We start from the raw sequence: 14,795 nt of genomic DNA on the forward strand, positions 1-14,795 counted from the left end.
TAAGCGTCCGACTTCAGCCAGGTCACGATCTCGCGGTCCGTGAGTTCGAGCCCCGCGTCGGGCTCTGGGCTGATGGCTCGGAGCCTGGAGCCTGTTTCCGATTCTGTGTCTCCCTCTCTCTCTGCCCCTCCCCCGTTCATGCTCTGTCTCTCTCTGTCCCAAAAATAAAATAAAAAACGTTGAAAAAAAAAATTAAAAAAAAAAAAAAAAAAAAAGAATGACTAATTTAGGGAAAGAATTCATTTAAAAGAAATGAAAATACTTAAAAGAAAATTTAAGTATAATATATATTCTATAAAATTTATCTGTAATTGATCTTCCTCATGCATTCATATTCAGCTACACTTAAAAAAAATGTTTTTTTGATAGAGATAGAGCACAAGTGGGGGAGGGGCAGAGAGAGAAGGAGATGGAATCCGAAGCAGGCTCCAGGCTCTGAGCCGTCAGAGCCTCACGCGAGGGTCTAACTCACAAATTGCGAGATCATGACCTGAGCCGAAGTTGGATGCTCAACCAACTGAGCCACCCAGGCGCTCCTTAAATTTTTTTTTTTAATGTTTATTTATTTAGAGAGAGAAAGCACAAGCAGGGGAGGGGGAGAGAGAGAGGGAGACACAGAATCTGAAGCAGGCTCCAGGCTCTGAGCTGTCAGCACAGAGCCCGACGCGGGGCTCGAACTCACGGACCACAAGATCATGACCTGAGCCGAAGTCGGATGCCCAACCGACTGAGCCACCCAGGCACCCCCTTTTGTTTTGTTTTGTTTTTTTTCCAGCTACACTTTTAACTAAACCTAGTTTCTCTGGATTATTCTCTCACAGATGAAAAGTAGTACAAGCACAGTCATTGAGAATAAGACTCTGGAATCAGACCGATTATGGTTCCTATCTCTTACTAGCTGTGAGACCGGGAGCAAGCCACTTGAAAGTCTGCATGCCTCAGTTTCCTCTTCTGTAAACTAGGATTATAATAGTTCTAACCTCATCGGGTTGTTAGAGGTGAAACGGGATATTGGAAATGAAGTGCTTAGCACAGTACTGACCCTGGTAAGCATGGCAGGACTCGTGGCATTTAAACTTGGCCTTCTCTCATCCTCTCATCCCCAGTTCTGCAGTAGCCTTAACACTTGGCAGCTTCAGAACTACGGTAGCTGTGAAACCCAGCGGGCTTGCGGCCACTGGAGGGACACGTGGGGCTTGAATCCCTCAGAACGTCCAATCTCCAGACCGCGGTCACTTGTCTCACAGCTTTCCAGGAAAGCTCCGGCCCAGAGAGCTACCTGACCTGCCTCAGAGATTGCTCCGTGGAAAAAGATCTACCCCTAGGACTTCAGTCTAAAACAGTCACGTGCAGTTGTTTAACACAACTGCTGAGGCTGTGATACCAGTTGGGCAAACTGGAGCCTGGCCAAAAATTTAAAAGGAAGATCTGGGGAATGAGATGTCTGTAGTGGGCTTTGAACTGCTCTGGGGATCTAGACGGCCATGCTCGACGTGCGACCCTGCAGGAAAGATGTGTCAGGGCCCTGGCCTCTCATCCCTGGCTAACCTGGAGTCCCATGCGGGGACTGAACGTTGAAGGGGCACTGAATCACACACGAAGCTCGTCAGCAAAAGGTGGAAGAGTTAGTGATTCAATGCATTGAAGGAAACCCTGTCCAGTCATCTGGCTGACCGCTGAGCTAACCGAGCAGAGACTTCAGAGGCCATACACGACGGGGGAAACAGACGGGGGAAAATTGGAGCATTAGAACAGGAAAGTCACTGGAGAAACAAATAACAACAGGCACAGGGTTGGAATCCTGATTTCCCCGGTCGCCACATTTTATTAGGCACAGTGTCCACCTGCAATGAAAAAAAATTCAAGACATCCAGAGAAATGGGAAAGTGTGGCTCGTACTCAGGAACAAAAACAGTCTATAGAAACTGCCCCGAGGAGGCTCAGGTATTGGACTCAGAAGGCAAAGACGTTGCATCAGCTAGTATACAAGTTCACAGTGCCGAAGGAAACTTACGTGACAGAACTGTGTCTTTGTCATCTTTATGGCTGACTGTGGAGGCCATTACCGGTCTAAGCGAGGATACTTAGATGAAATAACGAACACTGTTCGTGCCCTTGAGAAAGTTGATCTTTTGAGTTCTGAGAAAGCTGACGTGGAGGCTGTGACCCATGCATCTATTTTTCTACATGTCTCCACAGAGGCAGTTGTATATACGAGGCATGTGTATTGGGCTCTTCACTGCAGAGATACTCGTAACAGCAAAAAGTCTGAAACAACCGAATGCCCATCAGTGGAGGGCTGGTGTGTGGTTACACAGTGGGATATTATATGGCCGTGTTAGCAAAAGTCTCTGGAAGGAGTCTTAAAAACAAAGATCAGTGGTTACCTGTTGGTAGGAGGGAGATTTTCATTATAACACTTTTTATACTTTCTGAGTTTTGGATGGTGTGAATACGTTACCTATTTTATTTTTATTTAATCAATTGTATCTCCTTTTAAAGGAGATACAAGTTTATTGAATACAGGATAAGGGAAGCAGCCGGCAGGACAGCACAGAAGAGGCTGTTGGCTCGTCACCTATTTGAAAAATGTATCTAAGAAAAAAATTAGAGGAGACAACCTAAATGTATCATAATGGGAATTGTTTAAGTCCAGGATGGCATTTCTAAATTACAGTATGTGTCCATTACAAATAACATTCACAATGTATTTATAATAACACAGGTAGATGTTTATAAGTGAAAAAGACAAATGTATTTAGTTGCTTTTGATTTTTCAGAATGTACTGAAAACAGTCTTAGAAGGCGTTCAGTGCTGGTTGTCTCTTCTTGATCTGATTGTGAGTTTTTCATTTTCATTCCACTTTTCCCTGTATTGTAACTTTTCCTGTAGCGACTTACTTCCCTGTGCCTCACTTTCATTATCTGTCAAGTGGGGATAATAATAATACTCACTTCATAGGACTTTTATAATGGTTAAGTTAATATGTGTCTTCATCCCAAAAGGCAAGGGAATTAAAAGCAAAAATGAACTACTGGGACCTTATGAAGATAAAAAGCTTCTGCACTGCAAAAGAAACAACCAACAAAACTAAAAGGCAACCAACGGAATGGGAAAAGATATTTGCAAATGACATGTCGGACAAAGGGCTAGCATCCAAAATCTATAAAGAGCTCACCAAACTCCACACCCAACAAACAAATAACCCAGGGAAGAAATGGGCAGAAAACATGAATAGACACTTCTCTAAAGAAGACATCCGAATGGCCAACAGGCACATGAAAAGATGCTCAACGTCGCTCCTCATCAGGGAAGTACAAATCAAAACCACACTCAGATATCACCTCACGCCAGTCAGAGTGGCCACAATGAACACATCAGGAGACTATAGATGCTGGAGAGGATGTGGAGAAACGGGAACCCTCTTGCACTGTTGGTGGGAATGCAAACTGGTGCAGCCGCTCTGAAAAACAGTGTGGAGGTTCCTCAAAAAATTAAAAATAGACCTACCCTATGACCCAGTAATAGCACTCTTAGGTATTTACCCAAGAGATACAGGAGTACTGATGCATAGGGGCACTTGTACCCCAATGTTTATAGCAGCACTCTCAACAATAGCCAAATTATGGAAAGAGCCTAAATGTACATCAACTGATGAATGGATAAAGAAATTGTGGTTTATATACACAATGGAATACTACGTGGCAATGAGAAAAAATGAAATATGGCCCTTTGTAGCAACGTGGATGGAACTGGAGAGTGTGATGCTAAGTGAAATAAGCCATACAGAGAAAGACAGATACCATATGTTTTCACCATATGTTTCAGTGGCATGAGCACTGGGTGTTGTATGGAAACCAATTTGACAATAAATTTCATATATTGAATGAAAAGTTAATATGTGTCTTCGGAATAATATCTGACATGAAAAAAGTGTTAGGAATGTTTGCATTAGTCTATTTTATTGTATAAAAACCCGTATACATGTTGAGACACTGGTTCACATCCACGAGGATGACTATTGTCAGAAAAATGAGAGAATGGCAAGTGTTGACAGGGATGAGGAGAAATTGGAGGCCAGATGCATGGCTGGTGGGAATGTACCATGGTGCAGCCGCCGTGGAGAACAGTTTGGCAGGGCCGCTAATAGTTAAACACAGAATTACCATGTGGTCCTGCAGTTGCATTCCTAGGTAGAGCCTCAAAAGAACTGAAAGCAGAGACTCAGACATGTTGTACCCCATTGCTCGTAGCAGCATCATTCCCAGTACCCCAGAGGTAGAAATCTACTCAACTGTCCATCAACAGATGGATGGAGGAACAGGATGAGGTATATACATATAATGGAGTATTATTTAAAAGAAATGAGATTCTGACACATGTTGCAGTGTAGAGGAACCTGGAAAACATTGTGTAAGTGAAATAAGCCAGACACAGAAGGACAAATACTCTGTGATTCTTCGCACGTGAGGTACCTAGAACAGGGATATTCATAGAGACAAAGTAGACCAGAGGTTCCCGGAGACTAACGGAAGGGAAGAACCTGTTTGGGATGTTGAGTGTCTTCTGGAAATAGACAGTGGTGATGGTTGTACAACATAATGATTGTACTTAATGCCACTGAATGGTATACTTAAAAGTGGCTAGTGATGGTAGATTTTATGGTATGTATTTTTTACTACAAGTAAAAAATTGGGGTAAAAATAAAATCTGTATAAATACAGAAAGTAATATTTTTCCTGATTAAAAATATCAGTGCATGTTATTCATTGTAGAAAACTTTGGAAATTTTAATAAGCATGTAAAATAAAATTCATCCATTATTTTACTCTCCATAACCACTAATAACTTTCCATGCTTTTTTCTTTTTAGTTTAGTTTGTTTATTTGGGGGGGGGGGGAGGAGCAGAGAGAGAGGGAGAAAGAATCCCATGTGGGGCTCAAACTCATGAACTGTGAGATCATGACCTGAGCCAAAATAGAGTCGTAAGCCTACCGGACTGAGCCACCCAGGTGCCCACATTTCTGTGCTTTTTAAAACCTATCTTGTGGTGACATTTTATGCAAACATGAATGACATGAAATAAGGGTGATAGGAAAATATTAAAGTTGCATATTCTGTATCATGTTTGAAATTGTGTGAATCTATCCACATTTGTTGTTGTTGTTAGGTTTATTTATTTTGAGAGGGACCGAGAGAGCGCTAGCAAGGGAGGGGCAGAGAGAGAGGTGCAATCTCAAGTAGGCTTGGTCAGCACAGAGTCTGATGCGGGGCTCAAATTCCCAAAAACTGAGATGGTGACCTGAGCTAAAATCAAGAGTCAGACCCTTAACTGACTGACCCACCCAGGTGCCCACATTTTTAAAATGTGAAGAGATTCACTTAATTTTGAAGCTCACAGTCAGGGTGAATTGTAGACGATGTTCGTGCTAATGCCATTATGGGGGAGCTACATTAGCAGATAGATAGATAGAAATGTTTCCTGGGGCCCTGGGCGGCTCAGTCACTTAAGCCCGTGACTCTTGATCTCAGCTCAAGCGTTGATCTCAGGGTCTTGGGTTCAAGCCTCACATTGGGCTCCATGCTGGGCGCCAAGCCTACTTAAAAAAGTGTTTCCTAATCTCTGACCAGAGCAGGTGGACCATGCACTGACTCATCAGGTGATGGTGTAGTGCTGAAATAACCGCCCTTCCCCAAACCAGTAACTTTGGGATGGAAGTTAAATGTGACCTGATGCCCTGAGGGTTGAACGATCCCCCTGACAATGTGTGCTGTTAATTTAGGAGTGGATACGCTATAGGTGCTTAGAAAATAGGATTTTAAAAGCAAAAATATTTTTAAGCTCACAAAAATCTCCGGGAAATCCAGACTGGTGCTGGAGAAGCAGGTGGGTGCCATGTGTCCTGGACCTCAGCAGGCAGGCCCGCTTCCTGTCTAGGCGGGTGGGGTCGGAAATGCGGAGGTGGCCCGCGCTCCCGCCCCGCCCCTTTCTACCTTTATTCCCTTGACAAAATTAGTCTAGACTTGGGTTTTGAATTACGTGAGAATTTTTGGGACTAGTGTCCCTGGGATAAAAAAAAAAAAAAAGATCGTTGGTTTTAAGTGCGTTTTGTCCCCCCCATTGAACATACCAGGAGACAATATCGGACATTAAATATACTTTTGTAAACATCATTTAAAATGTCTGTATAGTTTTCTTTCATATAGATATACCATGATTTATTTAATCCATTTCTTTGGACATTTAGGTGGCTTCCAGTTATCAATTATTCTAAATAACTTAAAGGCGAACATCCTCAGAAATACTTTTTTATGTATGTGGTTTATAATCTCCTTGCAATAAATTACTAGGGATAGAATTACCTGGTAAAGTTTGTTTTATAAGTTGTTTGCTCAAATTATTTGCCTGTTTTTCTGATGAGGTATTGTTTATTTTCTTGGCTAGCAAAATCTCTCTAAATGTGCTATTTGACCAAAAAAAAATCATAAAAATGAAAACTAATTTTAAACATTTAGTTAAATGGCTTTCAGCCTCTTACTTGAAGCCACGTTTTTCTGAAAGCATTGTGAATACTCTATTTGCTGTCGATGATTTTCATGAGTTACTTTCCACTAATTCTTTCTAAATTAAAGCCTAAGTATTATGGTCTTACTGCACATACTTATTGTGATCAAAGTATCTTTTGAAAATTTTTAAAATATTTCATCATTAATGACTATGTATTGTACTAAAGTGTTTTTCAAACTGCAGATTCCAACCGTTAGTGGATTGTGAAACCAATTGGGTAGCTCCCAGCAAGATTTTAAGGAAATCAGAAAGAACAGAATATATAAAAGCACACCATCTTTTGCACGGGTATTATTTCATGAACTATTTGTTTAGCTTTTTTATAAAGTATATGTGTCCTGGGTCATGGTGTAGAATAGAATTCATACTGTGAGTCACAATTTTCAAAAGGGTTTTTTTGGAAAGGCTTTAGTTAGAATGGTTAAGAATGGAGTCTTCCTGTGAAGGTTTGAGTCTCAGATCTACCACTTTTCCAGCTTCGTGACCTTGGGTTAGGTACCTCACCTCCTTCATACCCTGTCTTTTTGAGGGTAAAATGGGAATAATGTATCTACCTTATGAAGCTGCTGTGACGATGAAATGAATTAATCTAAGCAACTGCTTAAAGTAAACATCAGCTATTATTGTTAACATAGTGATTAATACAGGCTCATTTTTCATCATAGAAAAATTTTAAATACATTAAAAACTGTTTCCCATAATCTCATCCCACCAAGATAATCACTAGAAGAATCTTTTTTCTCCTTAATACCCTAGGAATATAAAAATTTAATGCCCACACAAGTTTTAGTCATTTGATGAGAATTATGCGTCCACTTATGCAGTCTCAGAAGAGAAGCTTTAAAGATTAACGATCTAACATGTTCCGAAATTTTGGCATGTAAATATAACCTACCTAAACTAGGTTCACAAAAGATAAGAGTTAAGCCTAAGCCACTTTGTAGAATAAAGATGAAAGCAATGAGGTCAAGAAGTCTGAAATGTTAGGATACCTGGGCTGCTGAGTCATTTGGGCCAATTCTTGATTTCAGCTCAGGTCATGATCTCACGGTTTGTGGGTTCAAGCTGTGGGGTGGGCTCCTTGTTGACAGTGTGGAGCCTGCTTGGAATTCTCTCTCCCTCTCTCTCTGCCCCTACCCCCCACTTGCTCTCTCTCTCTCTCTCTCTCTCTCAAAAATAAATAAATAAACTTAAAAACCTTAAACTTAAATAAAATAAATAAACTGAAAAAGTGTTATTTTTATAAAGAAGAACTCATTATAACAGCTTTATGTGGGCAGCTATTTCATTAACTCCTAAAGTTGAGACCCTTTAAATATAGCTCTTATAATAAGTCCTACTCGGGGCGCCTGGGTGGCGCAGTCGGTTAAGCGTCCGACTTCAGCCAGGTCACGATCTCACGGTCCGTGAGTTCGAGCCCCGCGTCAGGCTCTGGGCTGATGGCTCGGAGCCTGGAGCCTGTTTCCGATTCTGTGTCTCCCTCTCTCTCTGCCCCTCCCCCGTTCATGCTCTGTCTCTCTCTGTCCCAAAAATAAATAAAAAACGTTGAAAAAAAAATTAAAAAAAAAAAAAAAAAGTCCTACTCAAATGAGCCTGACCAAGTAGACAGATTTCTTAACAACTTCTCCCAAGGTGATCTCATCCCTTCTGTGACTTTAAATCCCATGTAGATGCCCATAAATTGTTACATTTCCATTTTTAACTCACTTCTCCTCTGAGCCCTGGACTTAAACATCCAACTTTCTGCTTCATGTCCCTTCTTGGAAATTGCACAGATGTTTTAAAGTCAACATAACTAAACAGCTTTTGATTTTCTTCCCCCCACTGAAACTTGTTCTTCCTAGGGCCTTTCCTGTTGTCAGTGAGCATCGCCCAGCTGTTCAAGCCTGAAGCTGGAGAGTGTCTTTTATTCTGCCTTCTCCCCCAGTCCCTAACTCCAGTCCCATCAGGAGCTCCTGTCACATATGCCTCCAAAATATGTCTCCAGTGTGTCCTGTTCCCCACGTCCCTGCAGGCACTGCTTGGGGCTGGCCAGCCACGGTGTACTAGGAACTGTGCTTACCTGCCTCTGCTCTTGAGCCCGGAACTTGGGGTGATTTGTCCTAATGCACGTCAGCCATGTGCCCGGATTAAAACCATGAATAACTTCCCATTTCACTTAGGACAAAATCCACATTCCTTACCCTGAGCCTAAAAGGCCCCAATGCCCTTCTTCTTCTCCAGAATTTCTCATCATCCTCTCTCTCATTTTGACCACACTGGCCTTCTCTCAAGAGTGGAACTCACCCAGAATTTTTACTTTGAGACTCCATACACACTTTACATTTTTCTCTGCCTGGGACACCTCCCTCTCTCCTTTCTCCTGTACACGGGATTTTCATCCATCTAGTCTCAGTTTCTATGTTACTTCCTCAGTGAGGCTTTGCCCAACCACCCAGTAGGATTCCTCCTGCTGCCCCAAACCCATCATTCTCCATCACGGCACCCTATTGTCCTATTTGTTTCTTTCATAGCATGCATCATGATTCATTCATTATATATTTCTTTATAACAACTTCCTCCTGTTTTATTCCTCATTAAATATGAAGTAATGAGTGAATAACTGAGTAAAAAGGAAAATGGGTAAATTTTGGAAGGAGCACATTTATTTATAAGCTTGCTTATTTCCAACGTTTATAAGATCTAGATCTTTCGGAGGATCTTTTAAGTTTTCAGAGTGCATTGTAATATTTCATCACTAGGGGGCAGTTCTACCTCTCTGATCAAGTTTACCTAGTTTATTACCTCAGACCTTGGTTTTTTTCTGCTGTATCATCTACTTCCTTCATATGTCTCTTTTGAGGAAAAGTATTCAAATTGGGAGATCCTGATCATGTTCACATAAATCTATATGTATTCCTGTCATGTGTATTGGTTCTTTGTTGGTATACTGTATTACAGGCTATGCTACAACAAACTTCAGAAAATTAAATTTTATATTTATATATAGTTTCACATTTTTAATATATAATATTTTAATACCATTATCCTCTGGATTTTGGGGGGAAAGGCATTAGGTCAGGGTGGGCAATCTGTCTTGTCAGCATCAAAGTATCTCTACAAAATGATTTTTTTAAGTTAACTTGTTTATTTTGAGAGAGAGGGTGAGAGAGAATCACAAGTGCAGGCAGCACGGAGCCTGACACGGGGCTGGAACCTGTGAACCCTGAGATCATGGCCTGACCTGAAATCAAGAATCAGATGCCTAACTGACAGAGCCACCCAGGCGCCCCAACAAAATCTTAATATAAGATACAGGCGCACAGGTGTGCAAAATGATCTTTTTCCTGTTGGCAAACACTCAAATTACATGAAAGGAAAGGAGCAACAGTCTGTAGATCTCTATCCTTTCCTGGGAATTTATGGCAAGGATTTCTGAGCATTTCCCCCGAACTTAATATCATTAGCCTTGTTTAAAAAACAAACAAACAAACAAACAAACAAAAAAACCCCCCAAAACTCAGCCTGGAGATGTTTTATTTATTACCAGCCTTGAGATTAGCCAATAACCATACTTACTCTTAAGGTAATTTTTCAGTTCTGAAAATTTGAAATGCTTTACTCTAGCAAAATCAGAAGTATGTGGTCAAGAAACTTTGGTCAAGAATCCCATAGTTACAAGCTGACAGGCTGTATCAACTGTCAACTTTACATTTGTTACATCGGCTAAAGCGATGTCACGTTAAGTGGCAAACAGACACGTGCCATCCTTTGTCACCATCATGTCAACTGCTATTTACAGACATCTGAATGTCTGTATGATTTTGTTGATTATAGTGCTGATATTTTCAACCCTGGTTATAATTTACTATTTTTAAAGCCTGTAACAGTTTCCAGCCAAGCATTCATTAAGTGCTAATGCCAAAAAATGCATCTGAAAATCAGTTATTTGGGAATAGAGGTTAGAAGTGACAAAAAGCTATGAAGAAAGCAAAAATCTGTTGTGATACATATTACTTTTAATTTAGGAGAATTCTTAATTGTTAGAGAGCTGACAAAATAAAAGCAGCACTAAAGCATACATACCTTTAACTTCAGGAAAATTATTGCATAACCAGGCAAGAACGATGGATATGGTGTGGCTGTAATGTGTCTCTAAGTCCAATTATTGTCTCCACTAAGTATTTTTGATTATTTGAAAGGTGGACATAGGAATGTAAAAAAATCTTATTTCAAATGTTTGTTCTACCTAAGTATATTTTAACACAAAAATGTGATAAGAATATTATAGATTTATGAACAATTAGAACCCATCTCCCTATTTTACCTTTTGGTTCATCAGGAAAATAACTCTTGAATTATGAGACCAACAATTTCCAAAACCTTTGAGAATATGTCCCTCATAAAGTGTGATCATTTTATGCTTACATGTATATGTGTGTATATATCTATATATCTAATCTATATCTATATCTATATAAGAGTATAGATGGGGTACCTGGGTGGCCCTGTTGGTTGAGCATCTGACTCTTAATTTTGGCTTAGGTCATGATCCCAGGGTTATGAGATTGAGCCCCGCGTTGGGCTCCATGCTGAGCATTCATTCTCTCTTGAGATTCATTCCCTCTCTCTCTCTGTCTCTCTCTCTGTCTCCCTCCCTCCCTCCCTCCCTCTCTCACGCTCTCTTCCTCTCTCCCCTGCATTTTCTCTCTAAAAGAAAAAATACAGATAACATATACATACATATTTATATGCACACACATACACACATTTCCTCCATTAATTTATATAACCAACCACTTATAAAGACACTAAAAGCTGACAGCCATTGATATTACTGTGGGGTTGTATATGAGCGTGTCACATAACTTTTGCCCTTTCAGTCCCATCTCTTTCCATGTATCATTATATTAGTGCACCCATATTCTCATCAGCTATCACTTTTAGATTGAAGGTGCTGTAGTTGTTGTTACTTTTGTATCCTTTATCCTTTTATAGGTTGCCTTCCAGCCTTTGTCTTGTAGACTTGGTCCCCGTGTGTGTGATAAGATTAAAACGTGATAGTTGTTCCCCATTTTATGAATAGTGTTTTGTTCCCCAGATCCATTTTCAGGTTAACTGCTTCGCATTTAGGATCTGTTTTTCCATGAAAATAATATACATGGTGGCTCAATTTCCAAGCCAACCCACAGAACCTGTTTCTTCATAACTAACTTAATCACCATTTACAGCCTGGTTTCTATGAGAAAATTATGCATTGCAATTTCTAACTCTGGATCAAGAAAACATACTTAACTCTCTGGATCTATCTACTACACACACACACACACACACACACACACACACACACACACACACACACCATACCACACACATTCACTTTAGAGACTCCTTTCTCCACTTTGTACCCCATTCTGGTAGTGGGAACACATGCACAGCTGATTTTCAATACAGATGATTTCATGGAGGAATGGAGCCTGGGAATGCCATGATGCTTAAAGAGGAGTTAGAAGATGAGGCCCAATAGGATTGTCATCTACTTTGTTCCTGCCCATAGCCTTTGGCAGTTTGGGTTGTGACTCTAGTGGAGTTGGGAGCTACGGGAATCTTCATTAAGGATGTGAGTAGCTTCCATGTTTTAACTGAAAACAAGTAGGCTCTGGTTGTGCAAAATCAGGTGCTGATAAAGGGCATCGACAAAAAAACCTACAAGTAACATCCTGTGTAATGGTGAAAGATGGAATGCCTGTCCCCTAAGATCAGGAAAAAGGCAAAGGTGACTAGCCTCACCATTCCTGTTTAATGTCATGCCAGAAGTCTTAGCCTGTGTATTAAGGTGGAAAAAAAAAAAAAAAGAAAAATTAAAAAGGCATATGGATTGAAAAGGAAGAAATAAAACTGTCTGGTTTTGACAATGATTGTTGTTTACATTAAAAAAATCACAAGGAATGTGCAAAAAAATCTTAGAACTAATAAGTGAGTTTATTTGGCAAAGTCCCTGGATACAAGATGAACACACAAAAATCCATTGTATTTCTATATAGTAGCAATGAACACCTGGAAACTGAAAATTTTTTTAAAGAACATTTACAATAGGTCCCCAAATTGACATTTTTTAAATTTTATTTTTTAGTTTTCAAAATTTATATCCAAATTAGCATATAGTGAAACAATGATTTCAGTAGTAGATTCCTTAATGCCTCTTACCCATTTAGCCCATCCCCCCTCCCACAGCCCCTCCAGTAGCCCTCAGTTTGTTCTCCATATTTATGAGTCTCTTCTGTTTTGTCCCTCTCCCTGTTTTTATATTATTTTTGTTTCCCTTCCCTTATGTTCATCTGTTTTGTCTCTTAAAGTCCTCATATGAGTGAATTCATATGATATTTGTCTTTCTCTGAGTTATTTCACTTAGCATAATACCCTCCAGTTCCATCCACGTAGTTGCAAATGGCAAGATTTCATTCTTTTTGATTGCCGAGTAATACTCCATTGTATATATGTACCACATCTTCTTTACCCATTCATCCATCGATGGACATTTGGGCTCTTTCCATACTTTGGCTCTTGTTGATAGTGCTGCTATAAACATGAGAGGGGCCCACGTGTCCCTTCGAAACCGCACACCTGTATCCCATGGATAAATGCCTAATAGTGCAATTGCTGGGTTGTAGGGTAGTTCTATTTTTAGTTTTTTGAGGAACCTCCATCCTGTTTTCCAGAGCGGCTGCACCAGCTTGCATTCCCACCCAAATTGTCATTTTGAGGTTTAAATCTAACAAAATATGTATAGGATCTATCTTTTGAAAATTATAATACTCTGAGGAAAGAAAGACCAAAGTAGTGGAGAAGCTTACTTTGTTTGTGGATTGGAAGACTTAACGTAGTAAAGATGTCAGTTCTTCTCATTGATTTATTATCTTGTTCCTGATACTAGAGGAAAAGCTTTCAGCGTTTAACAATTAGTTGTGGGCTTGTCATATGTAGCCTTTACTATGTTGAGGTATGTTCCTCTATATTGTAAACTTGTTGAGAGTTTTTATCAGAAATGGGTGTTGAATTTTGTCATTCTTTTTCTGCATCTGTTGTGTTGATCATATGATTTTTAACTTTCTCTCTATTAATGTGGTGTATCACATTGGTTTATTTGCATATGTGGAACCATCCTTACATCCCAGGAATAAATTCCACTTCATCATGGTGTATGATCCTTTTAATGTGCTGTTGAATATTTTGCTAATATTTTGTTGAGAATTTTTACATCTATTTTCATCAAAGATATTGGCTTGTTGTTAACTTCTCTGGTAGTGTCCTTATCTGGCTTTGGTATCAGGTTAATTTTGGCCTCATAAAATAAGTTTGGGAATATTCCTTTCTCTTTAGTTTTTCAGAAGAGTTTGAGAAGAATTGGCATTAATTCTTTTTTAAATGTTTGGTAGAATTTACCAAACCATTTGGTCCTGGACTTTTCTTTGTTGGGAGGTTTTGATTTCTCATTTAATCGTTTTACTCATACTGGTCTGCTCAGATTTTCTCTTTCTTCATGATTCAGTCTTGGTAGGTTGTATGTTTCTAGGAATTTGTCCATTTATCTTAGGTATTTATCTTAGGTTGTCCAATTTGTTGGTATATAATTGTTTCATAGTAGTCTCTTATGATCCTTTGTACTTGAGTGGTGGCTGTTGTAATATCTCTTCTTTAATCTGATACGTATATTTTTGAGTCTTTATTAGTCTAGCAGAAGGTTTTTGTTAGTTTTATGTTTTCAAAAAAACAACTCTTAGTTTCATTCATCTTTTCTATTATTTTCTGGTCTCTTCATTTATGTTCTGTTCATTGTTATTTCCTTCCTTTTGCTAACCTTGGGCTTAGTTTTTTCTTCTTTTTCTAGTTTCTTGAGGTTTAAAGTTTGAGATCTCTCTTTTTTCTTAATGTAGCCATTTATCATTATACACTTCCTTCTTAGAACTGCTTTTGTTGTAGTCCATAAATTTTGAGTTGTCATGTTTCCATTTTTGTTTGTTTCATGATTATTGTTATTACTATTTTTATCTTTTGATTTCTTCTTTGGACAATTGGTTGTTCAGGAGTGTATTATTAGTTTCCACATATTTGTGAACTTTATAGTTTCTCTCCTGTTATTGGTTTCTAGTTTCATATTGTTGTGGTTGGAAGAGATACTTGGTATGATTTCGGTCTTCTTGAATTTTTAAGACTTGTTTTATGACCTAACATAGGACCTATCTTGGA

The 14,795-nt window shown here is 39.4% G+C and overlaps 1 protein-coding gene and 1 long non-coding RNA gene across 3 annotated transcripts in view; one reads left to right on the forward strand and one right to left on the reverse strand.

Annotated features, from left to right (window-relative positions):
* The window catches only part of FDX1 (ferredoxin 1), a 38,013-nt gene that overhangs the window by 6,664 nt on the left and 16,554 nt on the right, over positions 1 to 14,795 (forward strand). The window lies entirely within an intron of this gene.
* Positions 1,802 to 6,049, reverse strand: LOC131486788 (uncharacterized). Its single transcript, XR_009249448.1, has 2 exons — positions 5,849 to 6,049; positions 1,802 to 2,387 (listed from the first exon to the last, which is right to left on the reverse strand). It is a non-coding gene; the product is annotated as an uncharacterized LOC131486788 (long non-coding RNA).

Source organism: Neofelis nebulosa, chromosome 10 (genome assembly GCF_028018385.1).
Source record: "Neofelis nebulosa isolate mNeoNeb1 chromosome 10, mNeoNeb1.pri, whole genome shotgun sequence".
Taxonomy (NCBI): Eukaryota; Metazoa; Chordata; class Mammalia; order Carnivora; family Felidae; genus Neofelis; species Neofelis nebulosa.